This window comes from Lathamus discolor, chromosome 14, assembly GCF_037157495.1.
Source record: "Lathamus discolor isolate bLatDis1 chromosome 14, bLatDis1.hap1, whole genome shotgun sequence".
NCBI classification, from domain to species: domain Eukaryota; kingdom Metazoa; phylum Chordata; class Aves; order Psittaciformes; family Psittacidae; genus Lathamus; species Lathamus discolor.
In genome coordinates, this window is record NC_088897.1 from 2,831,140 (window position 1) to 2,848,289 (window position 17,150).

The 17,150-nt window shown below is 53.7% G+C and overlaps 1 protein-coding gene across 11 annotated transcripts in view; it reads right to left on the reverse strand.

Annotated features, from left to right (window-relative positions):
* TPST1 (tyrosylprotein sulfotransferase 1) overlaps positions 1–13,777 on the reverse strand; it is a 44,092-nt gene extending 30,315 nt beyond the window's left edge. For 6 of the 11 annotated variants that reach the window (XR_010615912.1, XR_010615913.1, XR_010615906.1 and 3 more), the window contains exon 1: positions 1,807–2,004. The gene's annotated coding sequence lies outside the window, so the exon portion shown is untranslated. Of the gene's footprint in view, positions 1–1,104; positions 1,393–1,412; positions 1,536–1,806; positions 2,005–10,997; positions 11,059–13,535 lie in introns of those variants that run through there. The other 5 variants (XR_010615910.1, XR_010615908.1, XR_010615907.1 and 2 more) reach the window with 4 other exon arrangements.
* Positions 13,778–17,150: the final 3,373 nt, after the last annotated feature.

Below are 17,150 nucleotides of genomic sequence, written 5' to 3' on the forward strand. Positions count from 1 at the left end.
ATACAGTAGAAAAGGCTGATAAAATAGAACCAGCAGCTTTTACTCATTGCCACAAAGAACTAAGCAGTAAGTCATCTGCCAGAAAGCAGCTGAGATGAAAGAGCCAACTCGACCTTGGGAAGCTTGTCTTCATGCAGAGCAGTTTGACAAGTAGATAGGACAAAGTTGGACAGAATTAGTGTAGGGGAAGGCAGATGTGAGAACAACATTCCCTTCTCGTTCATACTGTAGGAATGCTGTTCACAGATTTGCATTCCCCTTGAACCTACTTTGGGGGGTTGTTTTTTAACCTAAAGCTTGATGAATCCCAAGTTTCCATACTTGGGGAGACCACATACAACGGTGTAATAATCCCACAGTTTCTAGTGCAATCACATTACACGGAGTAAAAAAGAAGTGCTCACATTCATGCATTTCTCTCATATAATCAATAGTAAAAGATGAAGCAAGCTGTAATCCTTCCATTTACCAGTTACACCCCCCAAAAGACAGCTTTCTTCATGACCTTCCACTAGATAGATATGTGTGTGTGTGTGTAAAGAAAGTCAGAAGCACTTGTCTTTTCTCTGGATCTACTAACACTCACAAGTTTTCCAGAGAAGCAAACCATAGCAGACCCAAAACTGATACCAAGCTGACTCAAAATTCAGCACTTTCAGGTTTTTCAACATTTAAGCCATCTAAAATGAGTTTAAAAGTACAGCTAAGTAAAACAATGAAAGCAAATAACATTCTGCTGTAGCCACATATATTGCATCCAGTAAATGATCTGGATTTGCATACTGAATGGTCAAAACAGAGTTACCAACATGCTCCCAGTTACGCAAGAATACGCAGTACCTGTTAAGCACTACAGTTACTACTGGAGAACAGTTCAACAAAAGGAATTTTATTGGCAACACACAGGCTTCTACCTCTTTAAATGGATGGTTTGGATTTTAGCTAAAAGAGGGGAAAACCAGACAGCAGCACACACTGATGAACAGATGAGCTCCTCTTCCGTGCAGTTTTACCTGTACTGTGCCTCCTCAGGCGGATTCCAGCACTCTATTATTACACAGGGTACTTCACTGAATCAAACTGCTTCCTGATAAAGATACAGACCTACAAAACCACGCTCACACCATCCAAATGGCTTCTTCCAGCGGCAGCACCAGGAAAACCCCTTCCAGCGGAGACGTTAGGTCTACTGCTGTGAACTACTGCTGAGCCGCTCACACACCAGGACTGCTCTACGGTGTCTGCAGACACAAACGCAGCGCCGTGGGTCTGCTTCCGTGCGCAGGAGCCCCCCTGCTCGGCCGCGGTGCCTACAGCCTCCCCCGACACAGCCCCGCTGCCGCACAACGCCGGGAGCCGCGCTGCAGCTCCCCAGCCGGCTCTGCCGCCCGCACGGAAGCTTCCCCCTTTACCCGGCTCGGATCCGCGCGGCACCCCGGCACGGCACCCGCGGGGAGCAGCCCCCCGGCCCCGCCGCGCATCCTCGGGGGCTCCCGGCTGCGACGCCCGCACAGCGGAGCGCCCCGGCCCCCCCGGCCCCGGCCGGCAGCGGCGCTGAGGGACGCGGCCACAGCGCCGACCCGCTCCCAGCCGCCACCTCAGGCCGCGGCTGCACCCGCACCCCCCCGCCTCAGCCCGGCCGACAAAGGCAACGAGTCCGGCGGCAGCGGGGCCGCCCCAGCGCCGGGCGGGGCAGGGCGGAGCACAGCGGCTGCCGTCGGGGCTGCGAGGGGGGAACGGCCGCGCCCGGGGCCCGCCCCGCCGGAGCCTCCCGCCTCAGGTGCGCGGCGGGCAGGGGCTCCTCACCTGCGCTGCCGCCGGCCCCGCGCTGCCAGGGCCCGGATAGAGCCGCGCAGCAGCAGCGGCGCTGCCGCCCGTCCTCCGCCGCGGCTCCGCTCCGGCACCATCGCAGGGGACGGGGACGGGGAGCGGGGAGCGAAACCCGCACCGGCCGCGGAGCCGCCTGCCCGGAGCCGCGCGGCTGCGGCTGCCATGGAAATCACAACCACGCCCTGATTGGTCGAGGGCCCCGATATGTCGCGGGACGCGGTTGGGCCCGAGCAGAAGATTGACAGCCGAGGGGGCGGGGCCTATCGGCGGGAGCGGGGCTGTTCCGCCCCCACCCCCCCCGCGGGCGTGGCGGGAAGCAGCTGTGCCGCACAGCTGGGGCGGGCGGGGCGCACATCTGGGCGGGGGCGCCACGTGCGCATGCGGGCCCCCCCCGCCCCTTGCAGGGCCGGTGTCTGCAGCCCTGCCCTGGGCAGCCTGTTCCAATGCCTGAGCACCCTCTGGGGCAGGAATTGCTCCTCAGCTCCATCTAAACCTGCCCTGGTGCAGCTTGAGGCCGGTTCCTCTTGTCCCATCCCTTGTTCCTTGGGAGCAGAGCCCAGCCCCTCCTGGCTCCATCCTCCTGTCAGGCACTTGTAGGGAGCCATCAGGCCCCCCCCGAGCCTTCTCTTCTCCAGACTGACCCCCCCAGGTCCCTCAGCTGTTCCCCATCACACCTGTGCTCCAGGCCCTGCACCATCTCTGTGCCCTTCTGTGGCCCCGCTCCAGCACCTCAATGTCTCTCTTGCAGTGAGGGACCCAGAACACAGCATTCAAGGTGCAGCCTCACCAGTGCCCAGTGCAGGGGCACAGTCACTGCCCTGGCCCTGCTGGTCACACTGGTGCTGATACAGCCCAGGATGGCATCGGTTTTCTTGGCTGCCTGGAAGCCATCCAAACCCCCCGGTCTCTTTGTCCTGGGTGTTAAGTGCAGCACTACAAATGTCCAAAAAGTGGAGAAAAGCCACAGTTGCACATTTTAACAGGCACGAGGCAGTGCAGGGCAGCGGGGAGTACAGCCTGGCCCGCAGCTCCGGTCTCCTCTGCTGTCACACACCTGCTCTGCAGCAGTGGGGAAGCGCCAGCCATGTGCCCACCACGTGTGCAGCTGCGCACACATCTGGAAAAGCATCAGGCTGGAGCACAAGCTTGAGCCAGCTGCAGCACATCTCACAACTCCCCTGCCCCACAGCTGGGGGAGCAGCCAGGCAAGGGGGGGATGATTCGCACCAGCACTTTGCCCCTCGAGGTGTAGCCATATGAGGAGACTCACACCTACAGATTAACTCACCTCTAACAAACACTGGCCTTCGGTCAGCCTAACTGCTGCCTTCTCAGTGCTCTATGCAGAAAGATACCTTTTATTCCTTTTTCCCCTAAAAAGTGGGAAAATAGGTCGAATTTGACTTGTTAATATTAACATAGTGATACATAAAGGCTGAATTAAACAGAAAACATATTTCTTCTTTACACACAGGAGCCCTGGCCCAGCTGCCATCACTGCATGCAGACAAACACCCTGCAGAGAAGTCAGGGCAGCTGCAGGGTCAATCAGAGGGAACAATCCCATGGGATATTCCCCAGATCTGTGCCGCTTGCCAAACAGGGGGAAGAAAGTCAGCCAAAGGGATTTAGCATGATGCCAGCCCAAAGTTCAGCCTGGGAAAAGCCATCTCTGTGTCCCTGCAGCAGGACAGGACAGCATGGGAGCCACGAGGCCCAGTGAGGGCTTGGCTGGCTGGAGACACCAGGCCGGGGAGACAGCACCAGCAGTGATGCCTTGATGGAAACCACTGTATAGGAAGATATCCCTTTTCATCCCAAAAGCCCTCAGATCAGGTCTGACTCATTGACCCATCTCCCGGACAGACGGAACAGATCCTGCGCAGCCGGGGAGATAACCAGCTGGGCTTTGCCGTCATCCCAGCCCGACAAGATGTGGAGCGACGGTGCCTGAGCTGACAGCAATGCCATCAGGATGAGAGAATTAATCACAGCCCATTACCCCTTGTCTCACAGCCCTTGCAGTGTCATAAGGCTTTTATGAGCCTGTCAAGACGTGGTTTTCACTGATACTGATGAGCCAACACTCGCTGCCAGCGCTGCCCAGAGAGCTGATATGGATGAGCACTTATTCCATGTCTCCTGCTTCACTGAGGTGATGGAGAAGCATCACTGTTGAGAGGGGTGAATGCAGTGGGGCTCATGCATGTTTTATTTGCTAAGAAAATGAAGCAAAGGCAGCCATATGAGCAGATACCTACGTTCAGGACAGTGCATTTTCATGGTGGGAAAAGCTCTGCCCTGTAAAGACTGAGGTTCAAAAGTACCTAACACCCATAAGGCTTTCAGATGTGCTCAGGGAGCTGTTGGGAGCGCAGAGAGAGCAGCAGCTCCTTTCAGGTGGTAAAATTCCTTTCAAATGTCTCTTCTCTGCGCTGTTGATGAGGAATAAATGTCATCTGCTCCCGAATGCAGCTGGATTTGAGCTAACCATCTAAAGATGAAAGTCTGTATCCCGTTTCCAGTCAGTTTGCCTCAATCCATTAAACAGCACTTTTCAGATTGCTTTATTGGTTTTTCTTTTGTGGCTTTAACTGTGACTCACACAGATAGTCCCTTTTAAAGGCTTCCAGTCTGTGGCAATCAAACAGGGCCTCCAGGGAGGAAAAAACACCATTCTCCAAGGGAAAGGCTGCACAAAGCAGACAGAGCTACCATAAGTAGAGGGTGCCCCATCTTGGGCCCTTCTTTAATCATCACTCATCCGGGGAGCCGTGGATCAAATAACCAACCAAACAGTGCATCGTGTGGAGTCTCACTAGAGACAGAGCTGAAGTCTCAGCCACGAAGCTGCTGTTGCAGGTGGATAAACAAGAAGCTATAGCACTTAATTGCTCGTGGTTTGTTTGACATTTCCATTGGCTGCTCCTTGTTGCCTTGCTCCTGGTTTGTTCCTTGAAGCTCGGGAATAATTCCTCGTTGCTGGGGCTCAGCCGCACGCATGGGATGAAGGATGAGCCCAGCACTGAAGCTGCAGCTCGGGGGGAGCTTGGCCGGTGCTGCAGGGCCACACTCAGGGTCTGCTGAGCTCTGACGGGAACAGGAGTGGGTCCTGGAGGCTGCTCCTGCTTTGTGTCCAGTTTTCCCCCAGCAGTGGCACGGTTTCCCATTGTTCCCATGCTTTAAAGCAGTGCTAACCGCTGGGTGCGGGACTGCTGGTGGGAGGAGGAGCAATGAAGAGCAGCCCTGAGTCCTGAAAGCTGGAGCCATTTAGGAGCTTCCCATTAAGCCTTTTTTTCATGTTAGTTCCAAACGTGAGCCACAACTTCAAATCAGAGACCAGGCGGACATCACTGCCTGGAGGGACCGAGCCTGGTGGCTGCATCCCTGCTCCCTCCACTTGTTGGGTCCGGGACACACAGGGGTGCAGTGCCTGGTGGCAGAGCCTTGGGCAATGCGGACTGTCACAGCTCCAGCAGCAGTGACAGACTGTGCTGCCTTGCACTGCTGCCTGATGAGCAGCATCTTTCCTAACACAGCATCCAAGTCACTGCTGGGCCAGTACGTGAGCGAGCGCAGTCCCCAGCAGCGCTGCCCTGACCTCTGCTAGCTGGAGGTCTGGCACATTCAGAGTCAAAACCAGGTCTCTTTCCTTTTTCCTCCCTGGACTTCCAATGCTTTTCCTCACACCAGTTGCATCTCAAGAGTATTCCTGAATTCAGCCCAGGTGTGATGTTTAAAAGCAAGAGGAAGTTTGCTCATTCCGGTATCTTGGACCTCATCCAAAAGTATTTTGCCTTAATTCCACCTTCCCAACCTTAAGAAGGCGAAGAATTTCCCTCTGGCCCTGCCCAGCTGCACTTGCTGCATTGGGCATGTTCCTGCCAGGACTGTTCAATATTATTCCTTTTTCTTGAATGCCTCGGCAGGGATTGCACAACCCTGCTCGTTGCTGGCTGGCTGTCACGGTGAGAGGCAGATGGAGCAGGCTTATGGCTTTCAGCCCCACACTCACTAAAGGCAGTTTGGAAAGCCAGGAGAGAGGCTCAGCTGTTGCTTCTGCCTCAAAACGTCTCTGTTACCTCTGTTATAGAAGACTTTATATGGATAGATCCATTCTAGAGTGAACTGAGGGGAAAGAGGGATTTGGAGGAGGATGCTGATACGATGAAGCACAACGCAAGTGGGATGGATTTCAGCTTGTCCTGTGCCTCTGGGAAATTCATCCAGCCTTTAGGTAGAGGTGGTTCAGAACTCCTAAGCCCCATGTGTGCCTGTGCTGTCTCACAGGCCAGAGCACGACTCAACATCCATTCTTCCCTGCCTAAGTGCTTAGTTGGCTCTGTGTCAGACATGCTTAAGTCAATCCTGTTATCTCTGTCTTTATGCATATGAACAAACTGCCCTCTGGTAGGGGGGAAAGGATGGATATAACACCTCACCGACAAAGTAAACTGCCAACTCTTAAATCAGCACAGCCTTCAAGCCCTCAGTGGGGTCCTTAGGCAGGAGAGGACCATGGGGCTGCATCCCTCTCCGCATCCCTCTCCACATCCCAGCCTTTGTGATACCCTAAACTGATCTCGGGCTGAGGGTTACTCCAGACCCCAGAAGCAGGGGACAAGGGGTGGGAATACCCTGCTCCTGGCTGCACACCATGGCAGGATGGGGAGCAATGGGGGCAGCTGGCACCCACCACTGCAGATGGATCACAGCAGTGTCTATAACTGCAGACCGAGCCAAAACGACCCAGCCAGGGAAGACTTACGATCCCTGGAGGAGGAGAGCATCCAAGGACTGTGTTCACAAGTACAGGGAAAACAGGCCCCACAAGCCATTAAGCTGATGAGATTCCTCTGCATCCCCTCGCAGCAGGAGAATAAGATGTTTCTGCTGAATAGATGTTTCTGCACCTAGAATCGTGCCTTGCCCCTACCACAGTCTGTCTTAGGAGCGGAGCAGAGCTGTCAGCTGCGAGCCCAGTGAGGATGCAGTTTAACTTGGAAGGATGCTGGTGTCTGTCTGTGGTTCCCAGGGGCACACTCATCTTTATTGCTTTTCTCTGCCACTGATATTATTTTCCTGGCCTGCCTGCCTCCCGTATCGATCACGTTGGCAGCGCAAGGTTTGCCGCAGGGGATGGAGGGGCAGACATGAAGTATGCGCTCATGGGCTGGGGCATATTTGATAGCCGTGCAATTTTGTTTCACAGCCAAACCCAGCAAAACCAAGCCATGGGAATCACTGCAGGACCTGGAAGGTGCCATTCTCAGTGTTCACCCGCAAAAAGCTTCTGAATCAGCGCAGGGATCCATCAACCTGCACACACAGCATCACCCTTGTGCACAGCCTCAGCAGGGCCATGCTCATTGCCAAGCAGGGCTGGCTTTTCTGCTGCAAGCACCAGCTCAGGAGGATTTAAACTGCGATTATCAAAGTCAGGAGAACAGGGGCTTCCTATCAAGTAGCTGTGACCCAACTGTAACCTGCCTGTGGCTCAGAGGGGAGCAAGGTGGTTTCTGCTCTGACCCCGGAGAGCAGCACTTTGTGATGAGTAGCTCCGTATTCCCCCACCTCTGCCTGATCTCGTGTCTGCTGCTTTCTAAATGTGACAGCTGAGAACTGATCTTTCCGTGTGCCTGGAGAAACAGCTACGGAGCTGGGAACCCCTCCACGCAGCTCTCTCCCCTGCTCTCACAGGCGGTTTAGGCATCAGATGTGTTATTTCATGGGGAGGCTGTTTTTCCCCAGCTGCAGGAGCCTCTGGAGGTGCAGAGCTCCCGGGTTTTTCCAGGCACTCCTCGCTATGCAGTAAACACAGAAGGAGCTGGTTTTCCACTCACAGAGCAGCAGCAAACGCTCTTCTCTCTTACATTTATAGGCATCTCCCCCTGTCCTTGGCTTGCAGACAGCTGCCTATGTGGCACGATGGACGTGCGCAGGCAGAGCACTTGTCTCCAGCATGGGAACACGAGAGAACAAGCCCAATTCCTTCCCTTTCTTTAGGTTTCCCCCCAAAAAAAAAGGGGGGGGGGGGAATCCAGTATCACAGGGACTCACTAAGCCGGAGCACTTAGAGGCTCACATGAGCCCTACCACGCTGCTGAAGGTGTTTGCTTTGAGTGGTGTGCGATGCTCTTGGTGGCTTTCGTCGAGCTGCTCTGCATGGCTGGACATGGAGGTAGGGAGCAAAGCGCTGGGCTTTCATCTACTAGAGAGAAGGGATGCTTCTCCCAGCCCCATTGTGCCTGTGCAGCCCATCCTCAGCACAGCACATTCATCCATCCCATCCACTGGTGTCTGCCTGGCAAAGCACCACTAGCAGCACGGCAGCCCTTAACAGAAGAGGGATAAGCTATTTCTTGTCCCATGAAGTCTGAATGGCTGAGATGCTCGGCAGTTTGCAGGCTTAAGTCCTGAGTTTGTAAAGCAGCAGCAAACATGGTGGTGACTTAATGAGCTAACTACCCATTAGCTTATTTATAATGCCAGTGATATAAGAAATGATCTCATCTGCGTCTGGAAAACAGCACAAGGAAGTGAAAGAGCAGCTCGCAAACCCCAACATCTAAACAAAAACAACCCAAAAAGCCCCAAACCCCCCTGCCACAGACACAGAGCTCTGCCTGCGTCCACTCAAAGCCTTTCGCATCATCCGGTTGCGATGGTGGCAGTGAGACATCAGTGAATTCACCTTGGCTGCACACTCCATGCCCGGGCCATTGGCTGCAGTCTGCAATGAGTGAGCACAGCCAGCTCGGCTGCTCTCGCAGGACTTGGCTCTTGCAGCCACTAGCTCTGGAAGCAAAAGCATCCCATCACCTAAATACATTGGCATCTCCATCCCGCGCTAGGCATGGGCCTTTTGAGAGCAGCGAGTGCTTGAGTCACTTGTGCCTTCGCTATCTGGACAGCTTGCAATGGGATATGGAAGTGTAAGCAGCCTTAAAACTGCATAAAGAACACTGCTAATGCTGCCAATGAAATCAGGCACGGTGCAGCCTTTTTCTTTTAAAGGTGAGACTGTTAAAGATGAGACAAAGCACAGTGTTTAATTTGGATATATATATCTCCAAATTGTATATATATATCCATATTATATATATTTGCATAATTTGGATATAAGGAAGAAGTTCTTTACTGTGAGGGTGGTGAGGCACTGGAACGGGTTGCCCAGGGAAGCTGTGAGTGCTCCATCCCTGGCAGTGTTCAAGGCCAGGTTGGACAGAGCCTTGGGTGCCATGGTTTAGTGTGAGGTGTCCCTGCCCATGGCAGAGGGGTTGGAACTGGATGATAGAATAGAATCACAGAATAGTTCAGGTTGGAAAGGACCTCAAGATCATCCAGTTCCACCCCCCCGCCATGGGCAGGGACACCTCACACTAAACCATCCCACACAAGGCCTCATCCAACCTGGCCTTGAACACAGCCAGGGATGGAGCACTCACAACCTCCCTGGGCAACCCATTCCAGTGCCTCACCACCCTAACAGGAAAGAATTTCCTCCTTAGATCCAATTTAAACTTCCCCCGTTTAAGTTTTAACCCATTACCCCTTGTCTTGTCACTGCAGTCCCTGACGAAGAGTCCCTCCCCAGCATCCCTATAGGCCCCCTTCAGGTACTGGAAGGCTGCTATGAGGTCTCCACGCAGCCGTCTCTTCTCCAGGCTGAACGGCCCCAACTTCCTCAGCCTGTCTTCATACGGGAGGTGCTCCAGTCCCTGATCATCCTCGTGGCCTCCTCTGGACTTGTTCCAGCAGTTCCATGTCCTTTTTATGTTGAGGACACCAGAACTGCACACAATGCTCCAGGTGAGGTCTCACAAGAGCAGAGCAGAGGGGCAGGATCACCTCCTTGGACCTGCTGGTCACGCTCCTTTGGATGCAGCCCAGGATACGGTTGTCTTTCTGGGCTGCGAGCGCACACTGCAGCCGGCTCATGTTCATTTTCTCATCCACCAACACCCCCAAGTCCTTCTCCGCAGGGCTGCTCTGAATCTCTTCCCTGCCCAACCTGCAGCTGTGCCTGGGATTGCTCCGACCCAGGTGCAGGACCTTGCACTTGTCATGGTTGAACTTCATAAGGCTGGCATCAGCCCACCTCACAAGCGTGTCAAGGTCCCTCTGGATGGCATTTCCTTCCAGCATATCAACCGGACCACTTAAGGTCCTTTCCAACCCTAACTGTTCTATGATTCTATGTAAATTCCATAACCACCATGGCTGGTTGTTCCAGACGTGCAGTTGTTTCCATCACCCCTCTATGGGTGAGCTGGATTTGTCAGCTAAAAGAAACTGCATTGAACCCCAATTCTCCCTCCACAGGGGCTGCTCTCAGGCTCATCACCAGCCAGCATCAGTTCAGCAACCCCAGTTTGGCTCCTTTCCTGGGGGCACACGAGGAGGGAAACGCAATACCCTGAAAATAGGATAAATGAAACCCCTTTGCTCTTGGGCACGGGCTCACCTCCTGGATCCAGCACCCTCCCCTGGCTGTGGACTCCCCTGTTTGCAGTGGCTGAACAGCTCAGAACCGTGCTGTTGCTTGAAAACATCCTGGTTTTGCCCCATTTTTCATTGCCAAGGCTGTGTCCTGAGGCAAGCTGTGAAACGGAGCCCCCAGGCCAAAGTCTGGGAGAGCAGTCGATAGGGAGGGAGGACCTTGTGCAGAGCTCACTCGTCTTGTTTGGTTTCCATCAATCATTGATTTTTATGGTGGCCTTTCCAAAGGGGAACTCAGCATTTCATGCTCTCTCTGGGCTTGCTCTGATGCTGCTGAGCTTGCTACAAGGAGGGAAATAGCCCCCATTGAAAACAGAGGTGGCACCTTCATCAGAGAGGTGATGGGAGCCAGGAGAGGCAAGCAGAGAACCTGAGGGTGTGAAGACACCTGAAACCTTCACCCACTGTAAATTCATTGTAGACAAGCTACGAAACCCAGACCTCCTTTCCCCCTGTTCCCAGCTCGAGCCACCGGACAACATCCCCCTCTACCATAAACCAGATGTTACCTTCAAAAAGCAGCACAGAGAAGAATGAAACGCACCAAAGAAAAGATTCCTGGAGCTCTGCCCCTTGATGTGAAAAACCCGAGGCACAACAAGAAGCAACCCCTTTGGTTTGCCTTATGAAACCCAAATCTGCACCAGCAGAGGCAAGTAATGTACCTGTGTCCCTGCAGCAGCACTCGTAAATCAGAGAGCAGCATCAATACACCGGTTCTCCGCACTGCAAGGGAGAGACAGGGAACAGAAATGACAAAATCAGGACTCGCCCAACCCATGCAGCTCCAGCACCCCCCATGCGGCTCCTCCGCTGATCCCAAACACACACACAAATAGATGATTTCTAGTTAATGCTAAATGCTGTTCGACCTATTGCCACAGGAACCTGCGGGTTCCTGTGGATGCATTCCTTACTCTTAACTCCTGCACATTCTCTCACATTTGATCCTACAGGAATATTCTATTTCTTGTTTTCCTAAGGAAAAGCGAGACTTTCTCTGCCAGAAACGGCGCAGAAACGGCAGAATTCCCAATCCAGCGTGCTGCTGACACTTGTGAAATGAAATGAGAACCTTTCCTCACTCGTGAGCAGTGAGAAGCTTTTTCCCTTAGATCCAGCCCTTCGGATTCCAAACGCTTTGGGCTCCTTTGGGCAAAAATCCCTGCCTTGCTCTGCAGACAGCCTCTGACTGGCCCGCAGCGGACGGAGCAGTTGGTTTTGTTGGGGCTCCTTGTGGACACATCCACAGCCCATTGCACAGACTTGCTGAGAGGCAGCAAGGACGATGCTAGTAACCCACTAGGGATCCAGATCCCCTTGGATCTGTACAAACAACCTCCCCGTGACAGCCTGGGGTGAAAGCCATCCATGCACTGACCTCCGCCACCAGCAGCAGCAATACACAGTCCCATTCGGCTGCACAGAGTCCCAGCGGCATGCCCTGTGCAAGGAGAAACTCATTCTGCTTTGCTTAAAATGCATTTGCACATATGCATAGAATGCACATATGTACACTGGAACTGACGGCACCAAGCCTGTCAGAGTTGAAGGAGCATCTGGATGATGCTCTTAGTCATACAGTTTAGTTTTAGGTAGCCCTGTGAGGAGCAGGGAGTTGGACTTGATGGTTCAATGGGTCCCTTCCAACTTGAGGTATTCTATTATCCTACACACACACGCACATTTATGTATGTATATATATGTATTTCTGCCCCAAACCATGGCTTTGGTGTGATGGACTTGGCTGGCTGCTGGGTGCCCATCAGCTGCTCTCACTCCCCTCCTCAACACGAAGAAGAGAAGATAAAAGATAAAGCTCATGGGCTAAGATAAAGGCAGGAGATACCCCATGGCACCAAACCACCACTGGAGGCACACCCAGCCATGGCACAGCGGGGATGCAGCCCCCCTGCAGCCTGCATTACCCCACAGTTTGAATATCAAACTCCTTTTACCAGCACTGCCCCGATGCAAACCAGCCGGGACACAACCAGGGCAGTGCTGCTATTTGTCCTCCAGTAACTAAGCAAATGTGACTGTGATGTGATCAACACTCATGAATGCATGTGGGGAAGCCTGCCAGTGCCTGCATTTGATTTCTTGCCTAAACTCCAGCCAGCTTAACACAACATCAGTTTGGAAGCCATAAAACACGAGACAAGCAATGTAAATCAATGTGACCAGCAAAGTTTAACAGGAAACAGGCTGTGCTCTTTATTTTCTGGATGGGAGAGCAGCTGGAGCAGCCACCATTACCTTTGAAACTCTTTGCACCCATTGGTTACTTGTGAGCAGGGAAGAGGGAGCTGAAAGCTCATGTAGTGTAGGGTTTGGTGTAAATCAACTGTACATGACTTAAAACTGGACAAAGGACAGAAAACTCATTGAAAGAGGCAGATGAAATATGATGAAAGTAAAAGAAGGGAGAAAAAACAAGTATCATCAAATCAGAGAATAGTTTGGGTTGGAAGGGCCCTTCAAAGGTCACCTGGTCCAGCCCCCAGACTGATGAAACTGCTGTCTGGAGATGCTGGGATTTACTGCTTACCCAAGGGCCAGCAGCCAGGGCAGCAGCATGCATCGCCACGGGGGTCAATGCCTGTGCTGTGGGGCTACAAAGCACTGCAGCTCACACCTCTCTGGGTATCACAAGGCAGGCAACAAGGCTGCAGAAAGCTCAGTGTCACTTCTCCCTCCAGCAGCTACATCCTCACCCAGCCATGGTGAGCGCTATGCTGGAGGGTCTGAGCTGTGTTCACCAACAGCACCTGATGCATCGGTCCTGAGGGGCTGCAAACGATACCAGGGATAAAGCCAAAACATCCCAGCGGGAATGCTGGGAGCCAGGCACTGTGTTTGCAGAACAGGACTTGAGAAGCCATCGGGATCCGCTCACAGAGCACCCTGCTGGTATAATCCTTCCCACAAGCCGATCAAAGTCCACTAGAACCCATCTCCATTCATTCCCCCCACCCCATTCTCTTCACAAAGCTACTGCAAATCCCTGGCAGCAGCACGCCCGCTGCTGCGCGTCCCTGTCCCCACAGGATAACACCTCGATAACGCCTCGATAACACCACCACATCTCCAAACGTGCAAACCCGAATGGGGTTTCACCAAAACCAGCCCTATAGAAGAGCATCCCTCTCACCCCCGCCCCAGCGGTGCAACCCCCAACTCACAGCACTGCTGAAGTTCACCTTTTTAGCCTTAAATAAGCGATGCTGGTCCCCATGGGCCGTGCTGAACGGCAGCGAGTGCTGGCTCCGGGCGGACCCCGTCCCTCCCACTGCAGCCACTGACCCCAGTGGGATCAGCAGTGTTTGAAGAAGGGCTCAGCCCGGAGCCTGGTTTCAGGCAGGTCGGGAGGGCTCGGAGAGGCAGCTCAGGACACGCATGGGATCTTCCGCAATCTCTTCCTACCAGCTGCTATTTCTTCCCCACCCGCTTTTATAGGAGCCTGATAGCTCCCATTGGCTCGAGGCACACTTATTATAGTGACTGCTATGACCCATTTAAATAGCATTAAATAATTCCTCAGTTCATTGTCCTGCAGAGATTAGTTACATATAAGCATATTTTAATGATTAACTATTGGGCTCTGCTGAGGCCCCAGCAAATAGGCAGGATCCGCAGCCTCCCTCTGCCTGTCCTTCTGCTCCTGCCAGCTCCCTGCTTCATCACCAGCCCCACAATATTTATGGCTTTCCTTAGAGCCTCCGCTGCTGTCCTGATACAACCAGCTCAGCTGGCACTGGAGGGAAGGCTCCAGCTCCCAGAGGTGCAAAAGGCCAGGAAAAAGGCTGGGAAAAGCCCAAAACCCAGCACCCGGAGCAGCAGCCGTAGCTTTGAGAGGTTAAATCATGAGGAAGCAGCATCTGTAGAATAAACTGCAGGTTTTGGGGCTGAATCGCAGGCTTTCTCGGTACGCTGAGTGCTAGAGACGGGCTGGGACCCATGGTCTGACCTCACTCTCCATTGCCCTGATGAATCCCAGTGAGACGCTGCGGGTTACCTGGGACAGAAGTCGGGTTAGTGCATTCCTTGCCCTGGGCATTTCTTCGCACGCATTCCCCCTTCCCAATCCAGCAGCAGCACAGTCCAGGCCTGGATTCACCTTTGGAGCCACTCCTGGCATCTGTACACAAGGAAAGTGCCTAAACCAGCAGCAGCTGCTCATCCTCACCATCCCAGTGGTCCTTATCAGCCAAGAACCCCTCCCAAGCAGCCCAAAGCACATCAGCCCCATGCAGCAAGCCCGAACAGGATCAACTGTGTTCTACCAGCATAACATTGACCACTCATCTGCTGCTCACCCCATCTCATCCCACCAAACCTGCTGGTTTTCAAGATGGGCAGCAACGATCCCGCTGCGGACACCCGGCATGGATGGGACAGCCCCACGCGGGGATGAGTTCCATGTGGATGCACAAGGAACATTTTAGGGGCATTTCCAGTGCAACACTGCAGCGCTCTGGTGAGGTGGTGGCACACGGGCAGGCTGTCCTGCCCCACTCAGAGCAGCCCCACAGGGCTTGGGAAAGAGGCAACTTTGTGCGGAGCCCACACGCAGGGACAGGACACTGCACAGGAAAAGGGAAGATGTTTAATTTGGCCTGAAACGGCCCATTTCCCACTCATGGATGCCGAGGTGTGGGCAGCTCAGAGCAGCAGCGCCTGGGGGGTTCTATGGGCTTTGATAGACGTTGAAGGAGCAAACCTGCTGGGAGGAAGCACTTGGATCCCAACAGGTTTTGAGTGGGTGTTTTCAGTGCTTCCTTCCCCCCCCCCTCACAGCCACCCTCGGGCTGCTGCATCCCTGGAAGCCTTTGGCCACAGCCTTTTCTCAGGAAACCCATCAACAATACAAAAGGGGAAAACAAAGTCTTTGCAGATGAAGCACGTCTGGAGATGCTAAGTAGAGAATGGACACTTGATGCTGTAGCCAGTGAGGCTGGGAAGCGGCTGGGATGGAGCTGGCCTGGGATGGAGGAGCAGGGGCAGCCAAGCGGCCAGGGATGGGAGCCCCACCGTGGTGGCCCCAACCACTTTCCCCATGGGACAAAAGGGACACCAGGTGCCCAGCGCATCAGGATGGGGACCGGGGAGGCATCAAGGTGTTTGTGCTGCAGGTTTCCCCCAAACCCCACCTGCTTTCTGCCCACTGGGGCATTTTGGAGCTCACCATGTCCTGCTGTGTATCCCTGTCCATCCCGAGCCCGTCAGATAGCTGAACACATCTAAATAACAAAGAAACAGCAGTCTGAGTCAGGCAATGAACCCTCTCGGCTCTGCCACTGATAAAAGACCCTGGGTTCATCTCAGCTGATGCTCTCCTCTGGACAGGCAGCACAGGTTTTGCTGTGGCAAAGCCCCTGAAAGTCCTTTTAGACCCAGCAAAATCCCTCTAGCCCAACAGAGCGCGTTTGTAAAGCCTTTGGCACGGCCCCGGGGTTAACTTCCACTAGATATAAAAATACATGCATGGATAAAGTGTGGGAAGAGGTGGGGAAGCAGAACCCCCCCCCCCCCCCCCCCCCCCCGCTCACCACTGAGCTGGAATTTCAACTGCTCAGGCCGTCTATTTTGGGATGCCTTTTACTTGCCAGCATCTGGTCTGTGACAAAAGGGATTTGCTTCCCCGAACTGACATCCAGCAACACAAGAGCCCCCAGGGACCAACACGGGGCAAGGTGCGACTCTGATGGGAGCAGTGTGAAGATGCTTGGTTACTTGTTTCCAGCTGGGACTGACGGTTTGGGCTCATCCACTTCCTCCTGCACTGATATTCCAGGTTAAAGCCCTGCTCCATGGCCCCACAGCTGCCCCAGCTCCTGTTAAACATCACCACCCCGATGGGGCATCTGTTTAGGGGTGAGAGGCGGAGGGCTTGTCATGCAAACAGCAGGTTTGAGGGGGTTGGAGTGCAGCTTTTGGGGGTTGTTTTGTTGTCAATGAGCAATGAAGTTTCTGCCTGGCCCTATAAAGCGAAGGCCGGGTGGTTCCTGCCAGCTCCTCTCTCGCAGCCCAGCAGGCACCGAGCAGGAGCCCCACAGGGCTGAGCACTAATTGCAAGCAGCAGTCGGGCAGTGAAGCTGCTCCTTAGGAGGAGGACAAGGGGTGCCATACACAAAAAAGGGCTTTAAACCACAGCGAGCCTTTGTGCTCGGTGCTGAAGCTCATCTGAGGGGACCGAGGGCACCTATGCCGCCTCTGCCACCCTCCCATGCTCCTGTGAAGCATCACCCCTCTGCCTCCCCAGGCTGGATGTGGCAGAGATGCTGGCGAAGAGCTGACCAGAGGATGCTCCTTAACACCCGCCACAGCTCCTGAAAGCACTTGGTCCTGTTGGGACTGTTTGCAGCATCCCTGAGCGCTCCCACAGCTCCCTTCCCAGCTTCACTGTGTGCATCAGATCCTTGCCCATGACTTCTGGCTTCCCCATCTCTTCTCAGACATTCTCTCACCCCACTTGGCTGGTTCTCAGGCCAGCTTTATTCTAATTATCTTTAAAGCTGAACAGCCTCTCTGCTACCTTTGATGGTTGTTTCTATAAGTATTAAAGTTAATAAAAGAAAGATCCTTAATGCAGAGGGAAATGAATTCAAGCAAACGTGCACAGAGACTCCTGCCTGTGGCAAGCAAAAGTTCTTGGGCCTTGAACTGTTTCCTAACTGCGCGCTGCATTTCAGTTGTGCTCTGGCTGCAGCTCTGTCTCTTTTTCAGCACAAGCCTTTCTTTTCGCTCAGTAAAAGCTTTGCAGCAGGATTCTTTCTGTGGGAACACAAAACATTTTCTCTGTCAATGTCTTCAGC